This window comes from Lycium barbarum, chromosome 1, assembly GCF_019175385.1.
Source record: "Lycium barbarum isolate Lr01 chromosome 1, ASM1917538v2, whole genome shotgun sequence".
NCBI classification, from domain to species: domain Eukaryota; kingdom Viridiplantae; phylum Streptophyta; class Magnoliopsida; order Solanales; family Solanaceae; genus Lycium; species Lycium barbarum.
This window is the reverse complement of record NC_083337.1, coordinates 170,079,600-170,100,293: the sequence shown is the minus strand read 5'-3', so window position 1 is coordinate 170,100,293 and position 20,694 is coordinate 170,079,600. Positions and strand designations below refer to the sequence as shown.

The 20,694-nt window shown below is 35.0% G+C and overlaps 1 long non-coding RNA gene across 1 annotated transcript; it reads right to left on the bottom strand.

Moving 5' to 3' along the window:
* Positions 1-4,158: 4,158 nt before the first annotated feature.
* Positions 4,159-14,722, bottom strand: LOC132626718 (uncharacterized). Its single transcript, XR_009577589.1, has 6 exons — positions 14,628-14,722; positions 14,418-14,496; positions 14,219-14,287; positions 4,869-4,970; positions 4,676-4,785; positions 4,159-4,399 (listed from the first exon to the last, which is right to left on the bottom strand). It is a non-coding gene; the product is annotated as an uncharacterized LOC132626718 (long non-coding RNA).
* Between the last annotated feature and the right edge of the window lie 5,972 nt (positions 14,723-20,694).

Genomic DNA, 20,694 nt, shown 5'->3' with positions numbered 1-20,694 from the left:
CTCTTCCATCTCCAGGGCACTAGCCGTGGTCAAACTCCCCCATCTGATCCTAGGTCGATCATCCCCGACCCTCTTCTTCCTCGTCATCTTGATCCCTAAATCCATCACCAAGAGCTTATGTCGGGTTGTAAGGTTGTCCCTCGGAATGACCTTACAATCTTTACACAAACCTTTATCATCCTTCCTAAGAAGTAAAAAATCTATCTGAGTCTTAGCCGCCGAACTACGGAAGGTTACCAAGTGCTCTTCCTTCTTTGGAAAACTCGAATTGGCTATCACCAACCCAAAAGCTCTTGCGAAATCCAAAAGTGAAACTCCTCCTCCATTTCTGTCCCCGAAGCCAAAGCCTCCATGCACATCATCATAACCTCCCGAAATAAACCCGATGTGCCCATTGAAATCCCCTCCCACGAAAAGTTTCTCAGTAGGCGGTATGCCTCCCACTAACTCGTCCAAATCCTCCCAAAAGCGCCTCTTCTCCTCCTCGCGTAAGCCCGCTTGCGGCGCATAAGCACTAATAATGTTCAAAGTGGTCCCTTCAACGATCACCTTAATCGACATCATCCTATCGTTGACTCTCCTAACCTCCACCACCCGATCCCTTAAATCACTATCTACTAAAATGCCTACCCCATTCCTATACTTCGATCTACCAGAGAACCAAAGCTTATACCCGTCTACCTCCTTAGCTTTACGTCCTACCCATTTGGTCTCTTGGACACAAGCTATATTAATCTTCCTCCTCTTAAGGGTCTTAACTAGCTCTATGGACTTTCCCGTTAACGTCCCAATGTTCCAAGAACCTACTCTCAGTCTAGATGCTCCTTTAACCCACTTACTCCTCCTAACCCTCGTCCCCGTCCCCGTCCCTGAACGAGAACATGACCCTAGTCTACCATCAATATCCAAAGCCACGAAAACGCGTTTGAACTAATAAATTAGTCAAAGGTCTAAAGTCAGCAAATGTAGCTACAAATGTATAAACAAAGCATAGATATGAGAACCGGAGGTACCAACTCCAGTCGAAATGAACCTGTTCGCCGCCGGAAAATACTCTTCACGTCGGTGGTACTGTTCACGCCGGGGGTACTGAATGTGATAGTGGTCGGAAAAGGATCTGAAATATCAGATATCAGATCTAATCTGATCTAAATCTAAGATCTAATGGTGAAGGGAAGAGGAGAGAGAGGAGAGAGAGAGAGTTAGAGAGAGGAGAGAGAATGTCTATAGGTGTTAAATTAAGTCCAGTTTGTTCAAGTAGGTTAGTTACATTTCGCTTAGTTTAGTTGTGTCTAAAAACAGAATTATGTCTGCTGGTTTGGTTAGTTATTGAACATGATTAGTACTATGAAGCATGTTATTTAGTTTAGTGTGCTGGTTTCAGTTCTCTATATATTAGGCTACCTTCCATGATTATTTCTGATTCAAAGTGAAGTCTGCATGTGTTAATGGAATATGTTGGTTTGCTGATTATCTATTTGAACCATGTCAAATATCTGGGTATTCCTTCTGGTCATACTTGTAACTGTTCATTGTGTTTGCTTTGGTATGTCTTTTTTTTTTTTTTTTTGGTTCGAAATACACGAGATGCCCGTGAATTTCCTTTCCTCTTTTTTGCTTTGTTGAATCTGCTCATGTTGGCTTAAAATCTAGAATCTGATTGAGTTGAGCCAAGACATCAGGTGTATGATAAATCTATTTTCTACCATGGGGTTGCTATGCTAACTTAAGTTTAGTTGTGTCTTAATTAAGAAAGATAACCTTTTAGGAATTACTAACAGTTTGAAGTATGGTATGGACTGATTGATAGCCCTCATTTGTTAAGATACTGTTCAGCCTGATGTTTGGATCATAAACTAGTTTTCATTTTTGTGCTCATGAGAGAGCTTTTCATTAAGGTTTCATTATTTCACTTGCTTAACTTAGTTGTTTAAAAGTTTGTCTGTATCTCGAGTTTTTTAAACTAAATATGGTTCGGATCCATTTTTTTGTTAACTATAAGTTTCTTTTAAACTGCTCACAAGGCTTGCATAACTCTGTTGTCAATGTTTTCCTCAGCTACTAATTAAGGAGTACCTAAAGAGCTGGACACTCTTTCTTTTTGAAATATGTGAAAGAATGTTGTAGTTAGGTAATTTGAATAAGAGCTAAGCTTGCTTCCCTTTTGATTGCTGTAAACACTTTCAAAGGATAGAGATCTTTTAAGTTTAGTACAGGTGCCAAGTCCAGCTCCCAGACAATAGGATTTGGTATACGTATTTTTCCTTTTTGCATCGAGTGGGCAGAGAACTACCTTAACATATTTTGTAATTGTTGATTGTTGTATGTTAGATTGGCTGAAATGCTATCAATATACTTATAAGTGTTTTAATCTTTGTTAAGGCAATGAGGCCGTATATCTATGTATTTTTGTAGTATATTCATAAAATACATTAATAGGGAGGTTAGATTGGTCATTATGGATCAAGCTTGAACCCTCCCCGGTGTTAGCCATGCCTGGGATTCATGAAGTCCCTTGGAACTTGTGCAACATCGGGAAGACGGGGGCAAAAGCTTTCCGATATTGACCTTCTATACATCCTTATGAGTGTGTATACATGAGGTATACTTAAATATACACAGAATATACACAATCTACTGATCTGTTTTGAGTGTATATTTTACATGTTAGGCCTTAATCTTTTATTATATATACTAATCATTTTCTTTCGTTTTTATGCATGACTATCGCGTACGAGTCCGAGAAACTCGTCTTCTTTCGCATTCGGTGTTGGGCCAAAGCCCAACATGACCTCTTCTCGTGTCCAGCCCCCTGTCCGCAGCAAAATAGAAAGACATAAAAAAATTTCTGGGCCAAAGCCCAATAGCAGCAATGATCGCAACAGCCTAAAAATGGGCTGAGCCCATTCCCGATTGCAGCAGTTTTTTTAAATGGGCTGAGCCCATTTAAACTATATCTACTCCTCTATTTTATTTTTTGTGCATTTAATTTGTATTGTATGACTAAGATTTTGTTTTGTTAATTTAGATGAACCTTAGTGAAATTAAGGGGTTTAGTTTTAGTAATGGGTAGTTAATTTAATGAAACCAACAATTAATTCCATAAGTTTCATTTTCTTCTTTTTATATTAAAGTTATTTATAGTATCTATAATATTTACTTTTAGAATAATTGATTTTCAATAGCGTAAATTCATATTTTGAGTTAAAGGAATCATATTTTATTCTTGTTATCTTAAAAATTTTAAAACGCCACTAACACGCAAATATGAACTAAAGAATATTTTGTAATTTTTTTTTGAAGATTTATCTAAATCGTGTATATTTTTAGCTAAGCATAGTTAATAAGAAATAACAAAAGGGATAAAGAAAACTCACATTAGCTATTTTTATATTTTTGTTTATACTCCTAAATCGCAAAAATAAATTAATACCTCGCCATTTGAGTTGTTTCAAATATTTATTAAAACGCTACACAAACTCGCATTTTCTTCTATTTATATGCAAATTATTACATTTACAAGTCTTATTTTAAAAAATAGCATTTTCATTTGAAGCCTTTGCAATATTTACAAGTCTTATTTTAAATAGCAATTTTATTTAAAGCCTTAGCAATATTTATAAGTCTTATTTTAAATAGCATTATTATTTAAAGCCTTAGCAATGTTTATAAGTCTTATTTTAAATAGCATTTAAAGTCTCCTTTTGTGTAAATTATTATGTTTTCTGTAAGTCTTATTTTAAATAGCATTATTATATTTTCCTTTAAAACCTTAGCAACAATTACAAATTGTCTTCTTAAAATTTAAATGTCATGTTTGCATCTTCCACCTTAATTAATTAACCTAAGTTTGACCGGATAACCGTAGTTAACGGATTCTAAAGGATGCCTAACCTCTTCCCTTTAGGATAATCTAAAATCCTTACTTAGAATCAGACTGATTAAGCAAACCATTAATAGAGGTTTAGCTTTGACTTTGCCTTAGATAATAAATTAGGTGTCCTAATTCACTAATAAACCAATTAGATGGCGACTCCTTAAAATAAAAAATAGGAATCACCAATATGTTGTACTCTACTTTAACCCGTTTAAATGAGGTATAACACTTCTCCTGAACAACTTTAGTGTTGCTTTGACAAATATACATTAGCATACACGTTTGTTGCACTTAAAGATGTATTTCTTTTCCATCTCCAACACCCAATATTCAACAAAATATTTGATAATGTAACATTGTCAGCTCCAAGATGTTTACTCGTTGAAAAAGTTAAAAAGTTTTTATATAGGTGTAAAATCCTGCAATAACATTCACCGGTAGAAGAAGAAGGTAGCTTTCACTTTCAAACCACACTGCCAAAGTAGAAATCCAAGTTGTGCCCACATGGAGTCATCGGTCAATCTATACAGCATTAGGAGGAGAGAAAATCAGTCTCACAATCATTGGTACACTACTAATAAAGTGACCTACTAAAATCACTTAACTATCAAGAAAACAAAAAAAGTAACCTACTGAAATAATTCATAAAAGTAATTCGCAGATATTTTCTTTATTAACACGTTGAATGCCATTTAACTCAAACCAATAGCTCCCTAAGCAGGCAACAACAGTGAATAATAGATATTAAAATTATGTTGGATAACAAATACAAAAACGATTTTAAGAACTCCTTCAAACCTGGTGACCCTTGTGCGCTTTAGTCCAGCATGAGATACCACTTTTTGGTTTCTCCACATTGAAGAATGACATAACTCTTTTTGAGAGCTACAAAATCCAAGACCTTCAACCTACATATATCACATGACCACTTCAATAATTATAATAGAGACATTAAATCAAGATTTAATTTTCAAAAGGCAAGATCACAAACCATGGCTCTTCAGCCATAACAGCACAATTCACTAGAATTTTTTCTGGTCTTGTACTCTCTCCATGCTTCTTGTGCGTAAAGCGACAATTCGCTGAATACATCCTATTAAAGAAAGGAAACTCAATATCTTCTTATAAGTTTGGCAAGTCAGAATAGTGAAGCATAATTACTTAAGCTTATAGCATTACAGCTCTTACATAATGACTTTCATTTGCCTTTCCATTTCATCAACATATACTTGGATCAAAGATGGAAGTAAAAAAAGAAAGTGAAAAGGAACATGCTAAATACAAAATGAGAAAGTTGAATTTGAAACTCGAAACAATGAACTTATTCTTATGACCATTCAGGATATCAATAAGGGCTTAAAATGATAAAAATGTAAATCACTGTTGGCAAAAGCAAGTTGATGCAATAGAAGTGCAAAAAGCACATAAATAAAAATTAGAAAAAGTCACTTATAAAGGCACCTTAAGATAAAGAGAAAAAAGCTCCTTGAATGAATATCTCAAACTAAAAGTTGCAAATTCTGTCTACATATATTCAAAGTTTTTAAAAACATAGTTAATCCTTCCTACAACTTTTCTTTGTCATAATCTGATTTCTCGACATAGCTAATACTAATTTAATATGTCAATATGCAGAGGACCAACATATGTTCAACCACACATTTCAGATAGTAATACTGTCAGTATTAGTTTATATGAAAAAGTTCAACAACCTATTCAAACAAAAACGCATAATAGTAATTTATGGAGTTAAGGCTCTTGTTCCATAGCTACATGTGCAGGTACAACTTATCTTTCTCCTTACTTCCCTCCCTAGAAATACTAACGCATGTCTGGTGTATTCATTGAGTTCTTCTGAAGGGGTACTAAGTTTGTACTCTACACCCGTTTTACGTCATAAGAATAAGATCATACTTATAAAAGAATTTACCTATATCCCTAAGACAGAAATTTAATTGATGTAACGTATACTATACAGAGGTTTATGTTCTTGTTGTTTAATTAAATTAGTTTTTCTTTTTTTGTTAATAATTAATCCATTTACAGGGTCTCGAGGAATAAGGGATACAACAATGCCAGCTTGAAAATGGTTTGAACTTTGAAGTGGATCCATGGGCACGTCCAGATTTTATCCTAAAAGCTTACAATCGATCAAATGAAGATGTTTGACCAGCTTTCTTTGGTCAAGACGGTCAAGTTTCTAAAATTCGGAAGAAAATAAGTAGTAAAGAAATTCAACAGTTGATAATTAAATGGGGATTCTTTTTTCTTTATAGAGTTTGAGAATAATGAACTTACGAATATTCCATACTTGGATAATGAATGTATTGGGATTTAATCCTTTATTGTCATTCTAATTTGTTGCTATTATTTCCTTACTGCTTCTTTGACCATCCCAGTTGGACTCGCAAATGAATTTTCTAAAGCATCATTATAAAGTGACAGATTCAAATCTACAATGTTGGGCCTGTGCTTTGCACGGACAATTCTCATCTAGTTACTACTATATAGAAATGTGACAAGCAAGACCACCAAGGATAGAGCTGTCATTTAGCTCAGTTAGTGCAGGGATAAAATAGTAATTATAGAAAAAAATCAAGAATTATCATATATTTGATATTTGCAGTAGTGTAACCACAAGTGCACGGAAGATAAGATGGAAAACATATACCTAAAAGGGCAACAATAAGTCCGTTATCGAATTACAACAAATTTTCATTATTTTTTATTCTTCTTAACTTAATCTTTACTAAAATTAATAGACAATCATGTAAGAATTATAGAAATAATAAACTCAAAGATTTAAGAAAAAAGATAGGTGAAGTAAACAATGTAATATCAAAACAATCAATGTCTAATTCATTAGCCCTATTGACTCAGAATTACTACTACGAATGGTCTTGGCAAACTGGTTCACTGTTAACGATTCCCTTTTCGTAGTACTCTCATATTGCGCATGAAATTAGATACTTTTCTAGGTGACCTTATGGTTCACGGGAGGAGTGTAGAGTCTCAGTTCTCCACTTGGGCTCTGCCAGACCTCCTAAAAGTCTTGATTTCACCGTCCCAGGTGTTCTATACCTAAATGGAGGTCTTCCACACAACTTCAAAGCTAATTGCGGTTCAAATGCAGATGCAATTCCTCATTTAAAATCTAGTAGAATTCAAATGATTGTAAAGTGTTGTGCAACTTACGTATCTACAAGGATACGCAGGGGCGGAGCTAGCCCTTCGGGCGTAGGTTCGGCTAAATCCGTTAACCGGTTAACCGGAACCGACCGGTAACCGGTTAGGGAACCGGCCGGTTTCCGGTTAAAAAATCGGAACCGTTTAACCAGTTCCGGTTTACCGGTTTGAAACCTCAAACTGGAACCGGTCCGGTTCAAAGTCTCCAAAATCTTTTTTTTTTGTATTATATATATATATATATATATTATAGTATTTATTAGTATATTGTAGGTATATTTACATATGTTATACAAGTTTATAAGTAAAGTTTAAATATTTACTGACTAACAGGCTAACAGCAAGTCAGCAATACAGAATATACGTGTATACATATATATATTAAGTTATATGCTTAAGTTATAGTGTTATACTACATATACCTAAAATATAGTAAGAATATACGTATATATATCAATATACTTATGTTATATAACTCATATATATATATATATATATATATATAGATATATGTTTAAGTATACTATATATACTTATAACTTATATATTATAAATTATGTTATTTATAGCTTAATTTTTTTCTAAGTTTATAAATTCGTATATACGTATACATACATATATATATATATATATATATATATATATATATATACCTAAAATATAGTAAGAATATATTTATATATATATATATCAATATATGTATCAATATACTTAGGTTATATAACTTAATATATATAAATATGTTTAAGTTATATATAACTTATATATATATATATCTGTGTGTGTGTGTTTAAGTTATACTTATAGTATACTATACATTATAAGTATATTCTTAATATATTTTAGTTATTTTTCAAGTATATAACTTTCTAGTTTTTATTTTTAATATGAACACAAGTAAATAGAAGAAAGCTCAATGAGCCATATATTTTATTCATTCTTGGATAACATTTATTTGCAAGTTGTAGTTTTTTTTAACTTGCAAATAATACATGAGTTGTACAGAAATAGTAGAATAATAAAATCACCAATTTTGAACCATTTCGTTAATTTCCCCCACATCATATTCGGTCATCGAAATATCTTCAAAGTCTTCCATTTGGTCCGGTCCACTAGCTATCAAATCTTCAATTTCTTCCTCTTCGCCTTCCTCCGCTTCTAAGTTTTGGTTGCGTCGCTCCGATCTTATCCAATCGCGAATGCACACTAGTACTTGCAAGCTAAAGCCGGATAATGAATGTCTATGGTCTCCAATTTGCTGTCTTCCTTGGCTAAATGCGCTTTCCGAAGCCACGGTTGATACTTCAACCATAAAGATATCTCGAGTCATTCTTGAAAGTACCGGATAGCTTGCCTTGTACTTCTTCCACCATGCTAAGACGTCCAAGTCATCCAGTTCCTTGATATCCACATTTGGCTGCATCAAAATGCACAAGACCATCTTTAACAATTAAGTTTAAAATGTGACAACTACATCTTACATGAAAAATATTTCTTAGCGGAGGGTTTAGTTCTCTTTTTATAAGACCTATCACCTTTGTATTATTAGAAGCATTATCTAAAGCAATACAAAGTGTTTTTCTATAAATGTTAAAAAATCTCATAATAGTAGACATTGAATCCACTAAAATTTTTCCATCATGACGACTTTTTCTTTCATCATATAAAAAAGCTATAATTCTTCTTTGCATAACCCAGTTGTCATCAACCCAATGACATGTAATAGCAAAAAAATCTAACTTGTTAAGACTAAGACCCAAATCAGCGGTAAGACAAACATTACAATTTAAAGAATTAAATACATGGCGCAAATAAAATTTATATTTTTTAAACAAATCTATAACATCGGCTCTACAAGTACTTCTAGGAATACCCTCAAATAACGGATTATAACAGCGTTGAATGTAAGTAACAAACCCCAAACCTGAGGGAAAGGAAAATGGTAAACAATCATAAGCTACCATTTTAGCTATTTCTACACGCTCTTTTTTCTTGTCATACTTAAAATTTCTACCGGTTTGTGTGTCTATCGTCATTTGAATACCCCCCACATTTGAACCCGTTTACTCTCCCCAAACATCCATATGTTCTCATATGACCATTTAGTTTACCCGTTCCACCATCCTTACCAGTTCCTTGCTTAAAACTAAATACTTGTCCACATAGGGTACATGTGGCTGATTGGTTTTCCCTATTCTTAGTCATAAATTTCCAAACTTTAGCTGTTGGCTTACGAGTTCTAGGCGGTTTGTCTTGTGTATGTGATTGTGCAGGGCATGTATCTCCTATGGGATTTTCGGGGGGTTGTGTTTCATCATCATCATCATCTTCATTAAAAGTGTCGGTAAAATATTGTTGCATTGCCTCATGACCTAAAAGTGAATTATTTCCACCAACATCAATACCTAAATTAGGTGTTTCTTCCACAAATGTTTCCTCATTAAGCTCACCCTTAACAATACCACTACTACTACCGGCACCACGTCATAATCTCTTTGACATTATTAAATAGAATTAATTTAAATCACAATCAAATAAATCACAAGAAAATAAATTACAACAAATTAAATTGCTAGAATTAAATTGCAAAAAATAAATTGCTAGAATTAAATTGCGAAAAATAAAGATAGAGTTGGAACGAAGGTACCAAATTGCCGGATTAATTTCCAACAAAGTGAAGGCGGCTAGAATTGTAAATCCACCAAAGCTACTTCGGATTGTTGCAAAATCACCAACTCCACCAACAATATTATAATTGGAAAATTAATAATTGAAAGTTGAAACTATAATAAGACTTTGTGGCTAATTATTGCAAAGTAACTATAATTAAGAGATTGAGATTTGAGAGAAAGAGAAGAAGAGTGAATTAGTGTGAATTAAAATGAAAATGAAGAAGCGTTTATATAAGGGTGGGGGATGGGTTAAAGTGGTAAAAACAAAGTTTGGGGGGTTGGGGGGCCAAAAATTAATTTTATGATCGTTTGGCAACGGCCATTTTTGCAAATGGACCGTTGCCAACGGTCCATTAATGGACAAGGCCCAACGCCCAAACGGCTATATTTTTTTTTATTTCACCCGTTTAACCGGTCCGGTTTCAAAAAAATTGGAACCGGACCGGTAATAATTAAACGGTTAACCGGAACCGGTTAACTGGTTCTACCGGTTCCGGTTCCGGTTCCGATTTTACCAGTCCGGTTACCGGTTTATATCCCGTATTTTTATACGTCGAGTTATTCGCAAGAGAATCGACTCAAGTTAAAGACGGGATCATTTTCGGGCACAAAACAGAAATCTTTAATTTCTGGTCTCTATTAGAAAATGAATTGCTTATGAATTTTACTTAGTGTAAAAAATATTAATGGAAAGTTGGGATTAATTTACCATGATTAGATTATTAAGTGGGGGTTAAAATTTAATTTTTCACTAAACAAGTCATTAGTGCACAAAGTGGGCCCCACCAAGACATGTGGCCAAATTTAATTGGCTCAAGCCTTGAGTGGGACACTTGTCACTCCTAGGGGATGAAAATATAGTGAAAAATCTGTGCCCAAACCAAACCCTCATTTTCATCTTCCACAATAAGCTAGAGAGAGAGAGAAAACAAAAGTCATGGCATTCGGCCATGGCTAGCAAATTGGAGCTCAAATTTGTTGATCCAAAAATCAGTTTTTCCAAGTATTCCAACCAGTTAGGAAGGCTATAATAACGTGGAGTAGTCATTTGGAGCAACAAGAACAAGTATTAGTTCATTTCACAACTTCTAGCCAAATTAAGAAGCCAACTTGTTAAGGTAAGATTTTGTTTTTTTTTTTGTTATAAGATTGGAGTTAATGATGTTGTAATGGATCTATTAAGTTGTATTATGTGAAGTTGGAAGTAAGAAAATTGTTTGATTAAAGTTGGCATTAAAAGTGGGCAGATTTGGAGTTGTTTTAATTGGGTTGAGTTTGATTAGTGTTGTCACTATTATGGTATGATATTTGTAGATAATTGTTTATGTTGAAGGGCTGGAAATATGGTTATTGACATGTATAGGGGCTGTTGTCAATGGTAAAAATTATACTTGATTCCATGTGTTTGTGATTTTGTGGAATAAAGGTCGAAAATTGTATTTCGATGTTGTATTGTTGATGGACTGTTTTGGGTTTCCTATTGAAACAAAATTGAAGTAATTCTTGTACATGGATGGTTGTTGTTATTAATGTTATGGATTATGTGTAAAATGTGAAAGGAAAGTTTAAATCATGTTAGAACTTGTTGTGAAATTAGAGCAGTTTCCTTGCATATAATAGTTGATGTTGTTGTTGTTGTGGGCTGTTTTGATAAGGTTTTTGGTGGAAAATCTCATGTGATTATATGGCTATTTGAGGTTGTCATTATTATGGTTAAATTGTAGTTAGGGGCTGTTTTTGAGGAATTGGAGAACTAAGGATAGTTAAGATTTGTATTGTGACGTTATAATGGATGGGGCTGTTTTAGAACTTGTTGTAATGTTACGATAGTTTTCTTGCATATAGAGGTTGATGTTGTTGCTGTGTTGTTGCTGATGTGAATCATCAAACTTGGAGGAAAGAAGCGTATAAAATATCGTATGCGAAGTGTGTGCGATCTGCTTGGTATATTCTTAGATGTTCGTGAAATTATCGGTCATTGTTATGTGGTAACTAAGGGCTGTTTTGTAGTGACGTTTTGGGGGCTGTTTGTTGTAATTTTTGTGGCTGCTCTTGTTGAGTCAAAATGTAGGGATTATAGTTATGATTATGTACAATATATGTAGTATATTTGCTGGAGTATGGGTTGTTCTTGATGGCTGGTCTAACATTGTTAAAGGGGCTGGATAAACATAAGGAATTAGTGTATTAATCACTTTGTTGTTGTGGTTGTTGTACTCCATGGATGTAAAGAGAAAGAATGATAGAAATGGTGTATGTAGTGCATATGGGGCCGATTTTGTTATGTCCTTGAGTTGTATCTTATTATTGATGTTGTTGACCTCGTATGTGAGTTGTGGATGTGTGCAAGTAGTGGAAGTGCTGCCCACTTGTTTTTATACAAGAACGAGTTATCGTTTACTAGAAACCACCAATTTGACGGACATGCTACCATTGTTATAGGTTGAAGTGCCAATCGAGACGAGTTTAAATTATTGAATTGGTACAGACGATAAACGGTATGTAAGGCTAACCCTTCTTTCTTTTGGCATGTCTTAGATGTAAGTGATGAATGGTATGAACTTTGGGATAACTCTATTCATAGGTTCCGAATGTGATTCATGATTCTTGTGTTGTTCGTTCTATATGTACTCTATATGATTCCATTCTTAGACGAGTAAGGTCTAAATGTTTCTTGTGATAGTTTATTGATATTGTACTCCTATTCTGTTCCGAAGGGAACACCCATAATGTGCCAGTTGAGATGTGTATAAGGTTTTACTAATGATTTCGAGGAAATTAGTTCTATACTAAAGGAAACATAAAGTTAGATTTTCAAAACCACTCCGAAGGAGGTGCGAGGTTTTACTATTTCATTTCATTTACGACTTATGTTTACATTCCATGCCATTATTATTATTGAGCCGGAAGCGGCTGCCCGAAGGGCCCATCATTATTAAGCCGGAAGCGGCTGCCCGAAGGGGCCATCATTATTATTGAGCCGGAAGCGGCTGCCCGAAGGGGCCATCATTATTATGCCGGAAGCGGCCGTCCGAAGGGACTATTGTGATACTAGCCGGAAGCGGCTGTCCGAAGGGACCATTTTGTTAATATGTCGGAAGCGGCATGTGTGTTAGATTGCATTATTTACTTAAAGAATGTGTGTTAGATTGCATTATTTACTTAAAGATTGTTTTGGAGACTTCGTGTATATGTTTATGTTTCTTCCAGCGAAGGCTGCAGGTATTGAGTTAGATTGTGATTTCTTCTCTCCTAAATCAAATTATGATTATGATTTATTACCACCTTACATACTCAGTACATTGTCCGTGCTGACGTCCTTTTGCCTAGGGACACTGCGTTCATGCCCGCAGCCCCAGATTGTTTGGCAGGTTAAGTATATAGCTAGGATGCTTGGACGTCAGCTGGGATTTGCAAGTTCCACCCCATTCTGGAGCTGTGCTGAGTCATGTATAGATACGTATGATTACGGGTATGTCAGGGCCCTGTCTTGACTCATAGTGTTCAGTTTACTCCTTAGAGACTTCTGCAGACAGTGTCCTGTGGTATGTTTGTCGAGATGTCGACAAAGTGATATCAGTTGAATCATTTATGGATTTTAAAAGAGTATGTATTTTATATGATTTAGATTGGTCTAAAGTACTTATTGATTGAAAGTTTTCATAACCGTTATAGACATAATGATTTCTATTTGGAAAATTTTATGTTCTTAAAAGTTTTGAAATGACAAGTTTTAATAGAGCGAATGTCTAAGGGTTCGCTCGACTCTGATGAGAGTCGGGTGCCCGTCATGCCCTACCATTTTTAGGGTGTGACAGCCCAACGACTATATTTTTTTTTATTTCACCCGTTTAACCGGTTTAACCGGTCCGGTTTCAAAAAATCGGAACCGGATCGGTAATAATTAAACGGTTAACCGAAACCGGTTAACTGGTTCTACCGGTTCCGGTTCCGGTTCCGATTTTACCGGTCCGGTTGCCGGTTTTAACCGGTTTAACCGAACCGGTTGACGGGTTTAGGTTCGGCCGAAAGCAGTTGCTTTGATCCAAACCATATATTTGTATTAAATTTTTTTGTAAAATATGTACAAATTATTAATTTAGAACCCAATAACTTTAAAGAATCAGAACTCCGAGCCCACAAGCTTTAAATCCTTACTCCACCCCGAGAATACGTGCTTTGGTAAATAAGAAACAAAAGAAGTAAATACAAAGTTTAGCAAAGAGATGTCACATCAGCATAAAACCCAGAGTGACTAAAACTTAATATTCCAGATTCAACCAAAACGAACACCAGCATGGATTTCGTTGCAAAAAATGGAAGCGAATAAACCCGACAACCTACCATTTTCACAACATGAATGACCATCAACAGAAAATACTCATACTTTGGAAGAGTGTGGAACATAGAGAGGCAACTCAGTAAAACATACACTGAAAGACTGAAGAAAGAAATGCGCAGGAAAAAAGTTAAAAGAACTCACCCGAAGAGATAGATGGAACTTCGAAACAGGGAAGGAGTAGCGATTAGCAAAGGAGAATTGTGAAGAGACCTGGAGTTGGCCAGCAGAAATATCAAATTTATCCAAAATTAAGAATTGAAAAAGTACGACATCAACATTAAGACTTCAACCATGAATTGGAAAGTTGAAGAAGTTTGGGCAAACTAAAAGAAAAGCATACCTAAAATTAATTGTAACAGATTAAGCTATCCAGTTGAGAAGACGAAAAGAACCGAAAGAGTAATACTGTGTTTGGAAGTCTGAAGAAAAATAAAGACATGTAAAACGAACAGATTAAGAGAAACAAAAAAGTAATGATGGTGAAAGCAGGGGAACATTAAGGAGAAATAATAATGACACCATTCATGAATCAAGTGAAAGAAAAACATACCTAATAGAAGATGAAGAGAATTGAAAGAGCTGTGTGAAATCGTGCGTTTGTTTTTTTCGTGTGGAATGCCAAAGACTCTGGACGGATGGTTCTACAGTTACGAACAATGTGTATTTGTTAGATAAAATTACTTTTTTGTCCTAGGTCGTCCTTGGCTTCACTTTTCTACTTTAAATTACTTTTTTGCCCTTGGTCGTCCTTGGCTTCACTCCTCTATATAGCAGAAAGAAAATATAACATATATATTCTAACTGTTATAAAATAAAGCTATGAAGTAAATACACAGAAGAAATATGTAGAGAGAATATGTAGAGAGATATCAATTTATATTACTTCTGCTCTTTCAACATTGCATTTGTGCATCCTATTTATAGAGAAACAGGACATGAGATATTTTGAGATATTTTGGGATATTTTGGGATATTTTGGATATCCACTATTTGAGATATTTTTGACACAATGTTATAAAATAAAGCTATGAAGTAAATACACAGAAGAAATATGTAGAGAGAATATGTAGAGAGATATCAATTTATATTACTTCTGCTCTTTCAACATTGCATTTGTGCATCCTATTTATAGAGAAACAGGACATGAGATATTTTGAGATATTTTGGGATATTTTGGGATATTTTGGATATCCACTATTTGAGATATTTTTGACACTCCCCCTTGGATATCCATTAATAGATGATGTGTCTCGTTAAAACCTTATTAGAAAAAACCCTGTGGGAAAAAGTCCTAATGAAGGAAAAAGAGTGCGCATATCTAATAATACGCTTTGAGAGTTGCCTCATTAAAAACCTTACCAAGAAAACCCAATGGGACAAAACTTGGTTAAGGGAAAAAGAGTACAACACGTATTTCACTCCCCCTGACGAAGACCAAGATTCAGATGTCGGAGTCTTCGCATTCCAATCTTGAATATCATCTTCTCAAGAGTTGAAGTTGGCAAAGATTTAGTGAACAAATCTGCAGGATTGTCACTTGAACGGATTTGTTGCACATCAATATCACCATTCTTCTGGAGATCATGTGTGAAAAATAACTTTGGTGAAATGTGCTTTGTTCTATCTCCTTTTATGAAACCTCCTTTTAATTGAGCTATGCATGCAGCATTATCTTCATATAATACTGTGGGTATTTTTGTATCACACTTCAAGCCACATCTTTCTCTGATGAAATGTATTACTGATCTCAACCACACACATTCTCTACTTGCTTCATGAATAGCGATTATCTCAGCATGATTTGAAGAAGTAGCAACAATGGACTGCTTGGTCGATCGCCATGATATAGCAGTACCTCCGCATGTAAACAGATAGCCCGTTTGAGATCGAGCTTTATGTGGATCAGATAAATAACCTGCATCTGCATAACCAACAAGATCTGTACTACCTTTGTTAGTATAAAACAGACCCATATCGCTAGTTCCCTTCAGATATCGCAATATATGCTTAATCCCGTTCCAATGCCTCCGTGTAGGAGAAGAGCTATATCTTGCTAGCAAATTAACAGAAAATGCTATGTCAGGTCTTGTAGCATTAGCAAGATACATAAGTGCACCTATTGCACTAAGATATGGTACTTCAGGACCAAGTAGCTCTTCGTTTTCTTCCTGAGGTCGGAACGGATCTTTGCTCACTTCAAGTGAGCGAACAACCATAGGAGTACTTAAAGGATGCGAATTGTCCATGTAAAACCGATTTAAAACTTTCTCAGTATAGGCAGATTGATGGATAAAGATCCCTTTTGCGAAATGTTCAATTTGCAGACCAAGACAGAGTTTTGTCTTTCCGAGATCTTTCATCTCAAATTCTTTCTTCAAATATTCAATCGCCTTTTGGAGCTCTTCTGGAGTTCCAATGAGGTTTATGTCATCAACATAAACAGCAAGTATAATGAACCCTGATTTTGTTTTCTTAATAAAAACACATGGACAAATGGCATCATTTATATATCCTTCATTTATCAAGTATTCACTTAGGCGATTATACCACATACGCCCTGATTGTTTTAAACCATATAATGATCTTTGTAATCTGATTGAATACATTTCCCGAGACTTTAAACCAAATGCTTCAGGCATTTTATATCCTTCAGGAATTTTCATATAAATTTCATTATCAAGTGAACCATAAAGATAAGCTGTAACCACATCCATAAGATGTATTTCAAGGGTTTCATAGACAGCTAAACCCATGAGGTATCGAAATGTTATAGCATCCATAACTGGTGAATATGTTTCTTCATAGTCGACGCCGGGTCTTTGAGAGAATCCTTGTGCAACAAGGCGTGCTTTGTATCGCACAATTTCATTTCTCTCATTTCTTTTCCGTACAAAGACCCATTTGTGACCAACTGGTTTTACACCATTAGGCGTTTGGACTACAGGTCCAAAAACCTCACGTTTAGCAAGTGAATTCAATTCTGATTGAATTGCTTCTTGCCATTTTGGCCAATCATATCTTCGGCGACATTCTCCGACAGATTGAGGTTCCTGATCCTCACTGCCCTTTATAATATTTAGTGCAACATTATATGCAAAAACACTATTCACCACAATTTTCGAACGATATAGTTCTTCACTCACTGAAGTCTCGGGTTTGCTGATTTCTTCAGGAATATCAGAATTAATCAGATCTTGAATCTCTTCATGAGATCCTTTCATAGTGTCATTCTGATCATTGTTTGTATTTCTTTTTCTTGGATTTTTATCCTTGGAGCCCAATGGCCTACCACGCTTCAGGCGTGGATGAGATTCAGAGGCTATGACACTAGTAGATTGTCCCTTTGGAACATCAATTCGAATAGGCACATTCTCTGCAGGGATATGCGACTTAGTTATTCTTTTCAAATCAGTAAATCCGTCTGGCATTTGATTTGCTATTTTCTGTAAGTGGATGATCTTCTGGATCTCCTGCTCACATATAGGGGTACGTGGATCAAAATGAGATAGTGATGGAACTCTCCACGCAATTTCTCTTTTGATTTCTTTTCTCTCTCCCCCTAATTGTGGAAAATTTGTTTCATCAAATCGACAATCTGCAAATCGGGCAGTGAATAAATCTCCCGTCAATGGCTCAAGATAGCGAATAATGGAGGGTGATTCAAACCCAACATATATTCCTAACCTTCTTTGGGGGCCCATCTTAGTGCGTTGTGGTGGTGCTACAGGCACATATACAGCACAGCCAAAGATTCGGAGATGAGCAATATTTGGTTCATGACCAAACACTAATTGTGACGGCGAGTATTTATTATAATGAGTCGGTCTAAGACGAACAAGAGATGCTGCATGTAAAATAGCATGACCCCAGACGGTTGTAGGCAACCGTGTTTTCATAAGTAATGGTCTTGCTATCAATTGCACACGCTTAATAAATGACTCAGCAAGGCCATTTTGGGTATGAACATGTGCTACAGGATGTTCAACCTTTATCCCAACTGATAAACAATAATCATCAAAAGCTTGGGATGTAAATTCTCCAGCATTATCAAGACGTATAACCTTTATAGGATAATCTGGGAAGTGTGCCCTTAAGCGTATTATTTGTGCCAATAATTTCGCAAACGCCAGGTTGCGAGACGATATGAGGCACACATGAGACCATCTCGAAGACGCATCTATTATAACCATAAAATATCTGAATGACCCACAAGATGGGTGAATAGGTCCACATATATCCCCATGTATACGATCTAGAAAAGCAGGGGATTCAATGTCAACTTTCATTGGTGATGGCCTGGTTATCAATTTGCCCTGATGACAAGCGACACATGAAAACTCACTACTTTCAAGAATCTTCAGGTTCTTAAGTGGATGCCCTTTTGAATTTTCAATAATTCGTCTCATCATTATTGATCCAGGATGACCCATTCGGTCATGCCAAAGCACAAAAGTTCCTGAATCGTTAAACTTCTGGTTTACGATTGAGTGTGCTTCCATTGTACTAATTTCTGCATAGTACAGGCCAGAAGACAAAGTTGGTAATTTCTCCAAAACACATTTCTGGCCGGAGACATTCTTTGTAATGATAAGATATTCATCATTTGTTTCATTTAATGTCTCAACGTGATACCCATTACGGCGGATATCTTTGAAACTCAACAAGTTTCTTGGGGATCCAGAAGAGAATAGTGCATCTTCTATAACAAGTTTCGTCCCCTTAGGTAGAAATATAGTAGCTCTTCCGGAGCCTTCAATTAATTTCGAATTGCCAGAAATTGTATTAATATTTCCCCTTTTTCTACGCAATTGAGAAAAGTATTTCTCATCTTTGAATATAGCATGCGTTGTTCCACTATCAATCACACAAATATCTTCATGATTTGTCATTGATCCAAATAATATTTGAGGATTTTCCATATATTCTTCGAGGTTTTGAAGTATTTGCTCGAGATAACAGAGTCTCGTGCTGATAACGTGTTATAAAATAAAGCTATGAAGTAAATACACAGAAGAAATATGTAGAGAGAATATGTAGAGAGATATCAATTTATATTACTTCTGCTCTTTCAACATTGCATTTGTGCATCCTATTTATAGAGAAACAGGACATGAGATATTTTGAGATATTTTGGGATATTTTGGGATATTTTGGATATCCACTATTTGAGATATTTTTGACACAATGTTATAAAATAAAGCTATGAAGTAAATACACAGAAGAAATATGTAGAGAGAATATGTAGAGAGATATCAATTTATATTACTTCTGCTCTTTCAACATTGCATTTGTGCATCCTATTTATAGAGAAACAGGACATGAGATATTTTGAGATATTTTGGGATATTTTGGGATATTTTGGATATCCACTATTTGAGATATTTTTGACACTAACTATTTAGAAGAGTGAGTTCAACTCACTTTTTCGTCATCCGTTTTTAATTTAATAAAGAAAAAAATTGTGAGCCCCACTCACATATATTAAAAACAACAACTAATATAAAAAAAATAATTGCGGGCCCCATAATTCTATGGCATATATATATCCGTTCCAATTTTGTTTAAAAAAACGTTGTGAGCCCCATATATATTAAACAACAACTACTATTAAAAAAAATAGTGTAAATTAATAATGCCCAAAAAAAAGTGCATCCCGTATTAAAAAATTAAACAATATTCATGTAATTTCCAAAGTATCTCATTAAGTCAATAATGATGGATTCATTGTCATGTGCATATTCGTAGCAAACACTAATATAATAAATTTTTAAATACGGAGCACAAACTACAATATTATATTAATTGTGTTTTGAACATAGTATCCCATATTGACAAAATCAAACAATATATATAAAAAAAAGTGAATCCCATATTAAAAAAAAAAACAATGTCAAAAAAAAGTGCACACTTTGTATTCGTAGCAAACACTAATATAATAAAGTTTTAGATACGGAGCACAAATTACAATGTTATATATATATATATATATATATATATATATATATATATATATATATATATATATATATATATATATATATATTATATGCATAAAAATAGTGCAAACTAATAATGTCCAAAAGGGTGGGCCCTATACTAAACAACTGTCACGCCCCGAACCATGACCTGGGCGGAACACGGCACTCGGTGCCATACTGCATGTGACCGAGCGAACCACATGGCTTGCTGAATCATCATGAGGCATACATGAGCGGAAATATAACATGAACGTGATGAACTTTTATAAAACATAAGATGTCATAACAATTTAATGAAATACTTGTTTAAATCATAAATGCGAAAATAACATGAGTTGAGTCAAAGATGGCTAAACACCTTGCATGTCTAACATAACTAAACTGACTAGTCTATGAAACCTCTAATCGTGAATCTTGACTGGAAAACGTACTTGCTGGGACAAGGCTCCCCAGCATACCTTTAAATGCATGACTAGTAGAATAAAGATAACTGACTAAACCCCGAGGGATATGGGGATCACCAATGAGCTGTTACGAGAAAATCCTACTGAGCAGATGCAGCGTCCTGTAAATACGTACCTGCATCGTGAAATGCAGGTCCCCGGGCAATAAAAGGGGACGTCAACACATTGAATATAC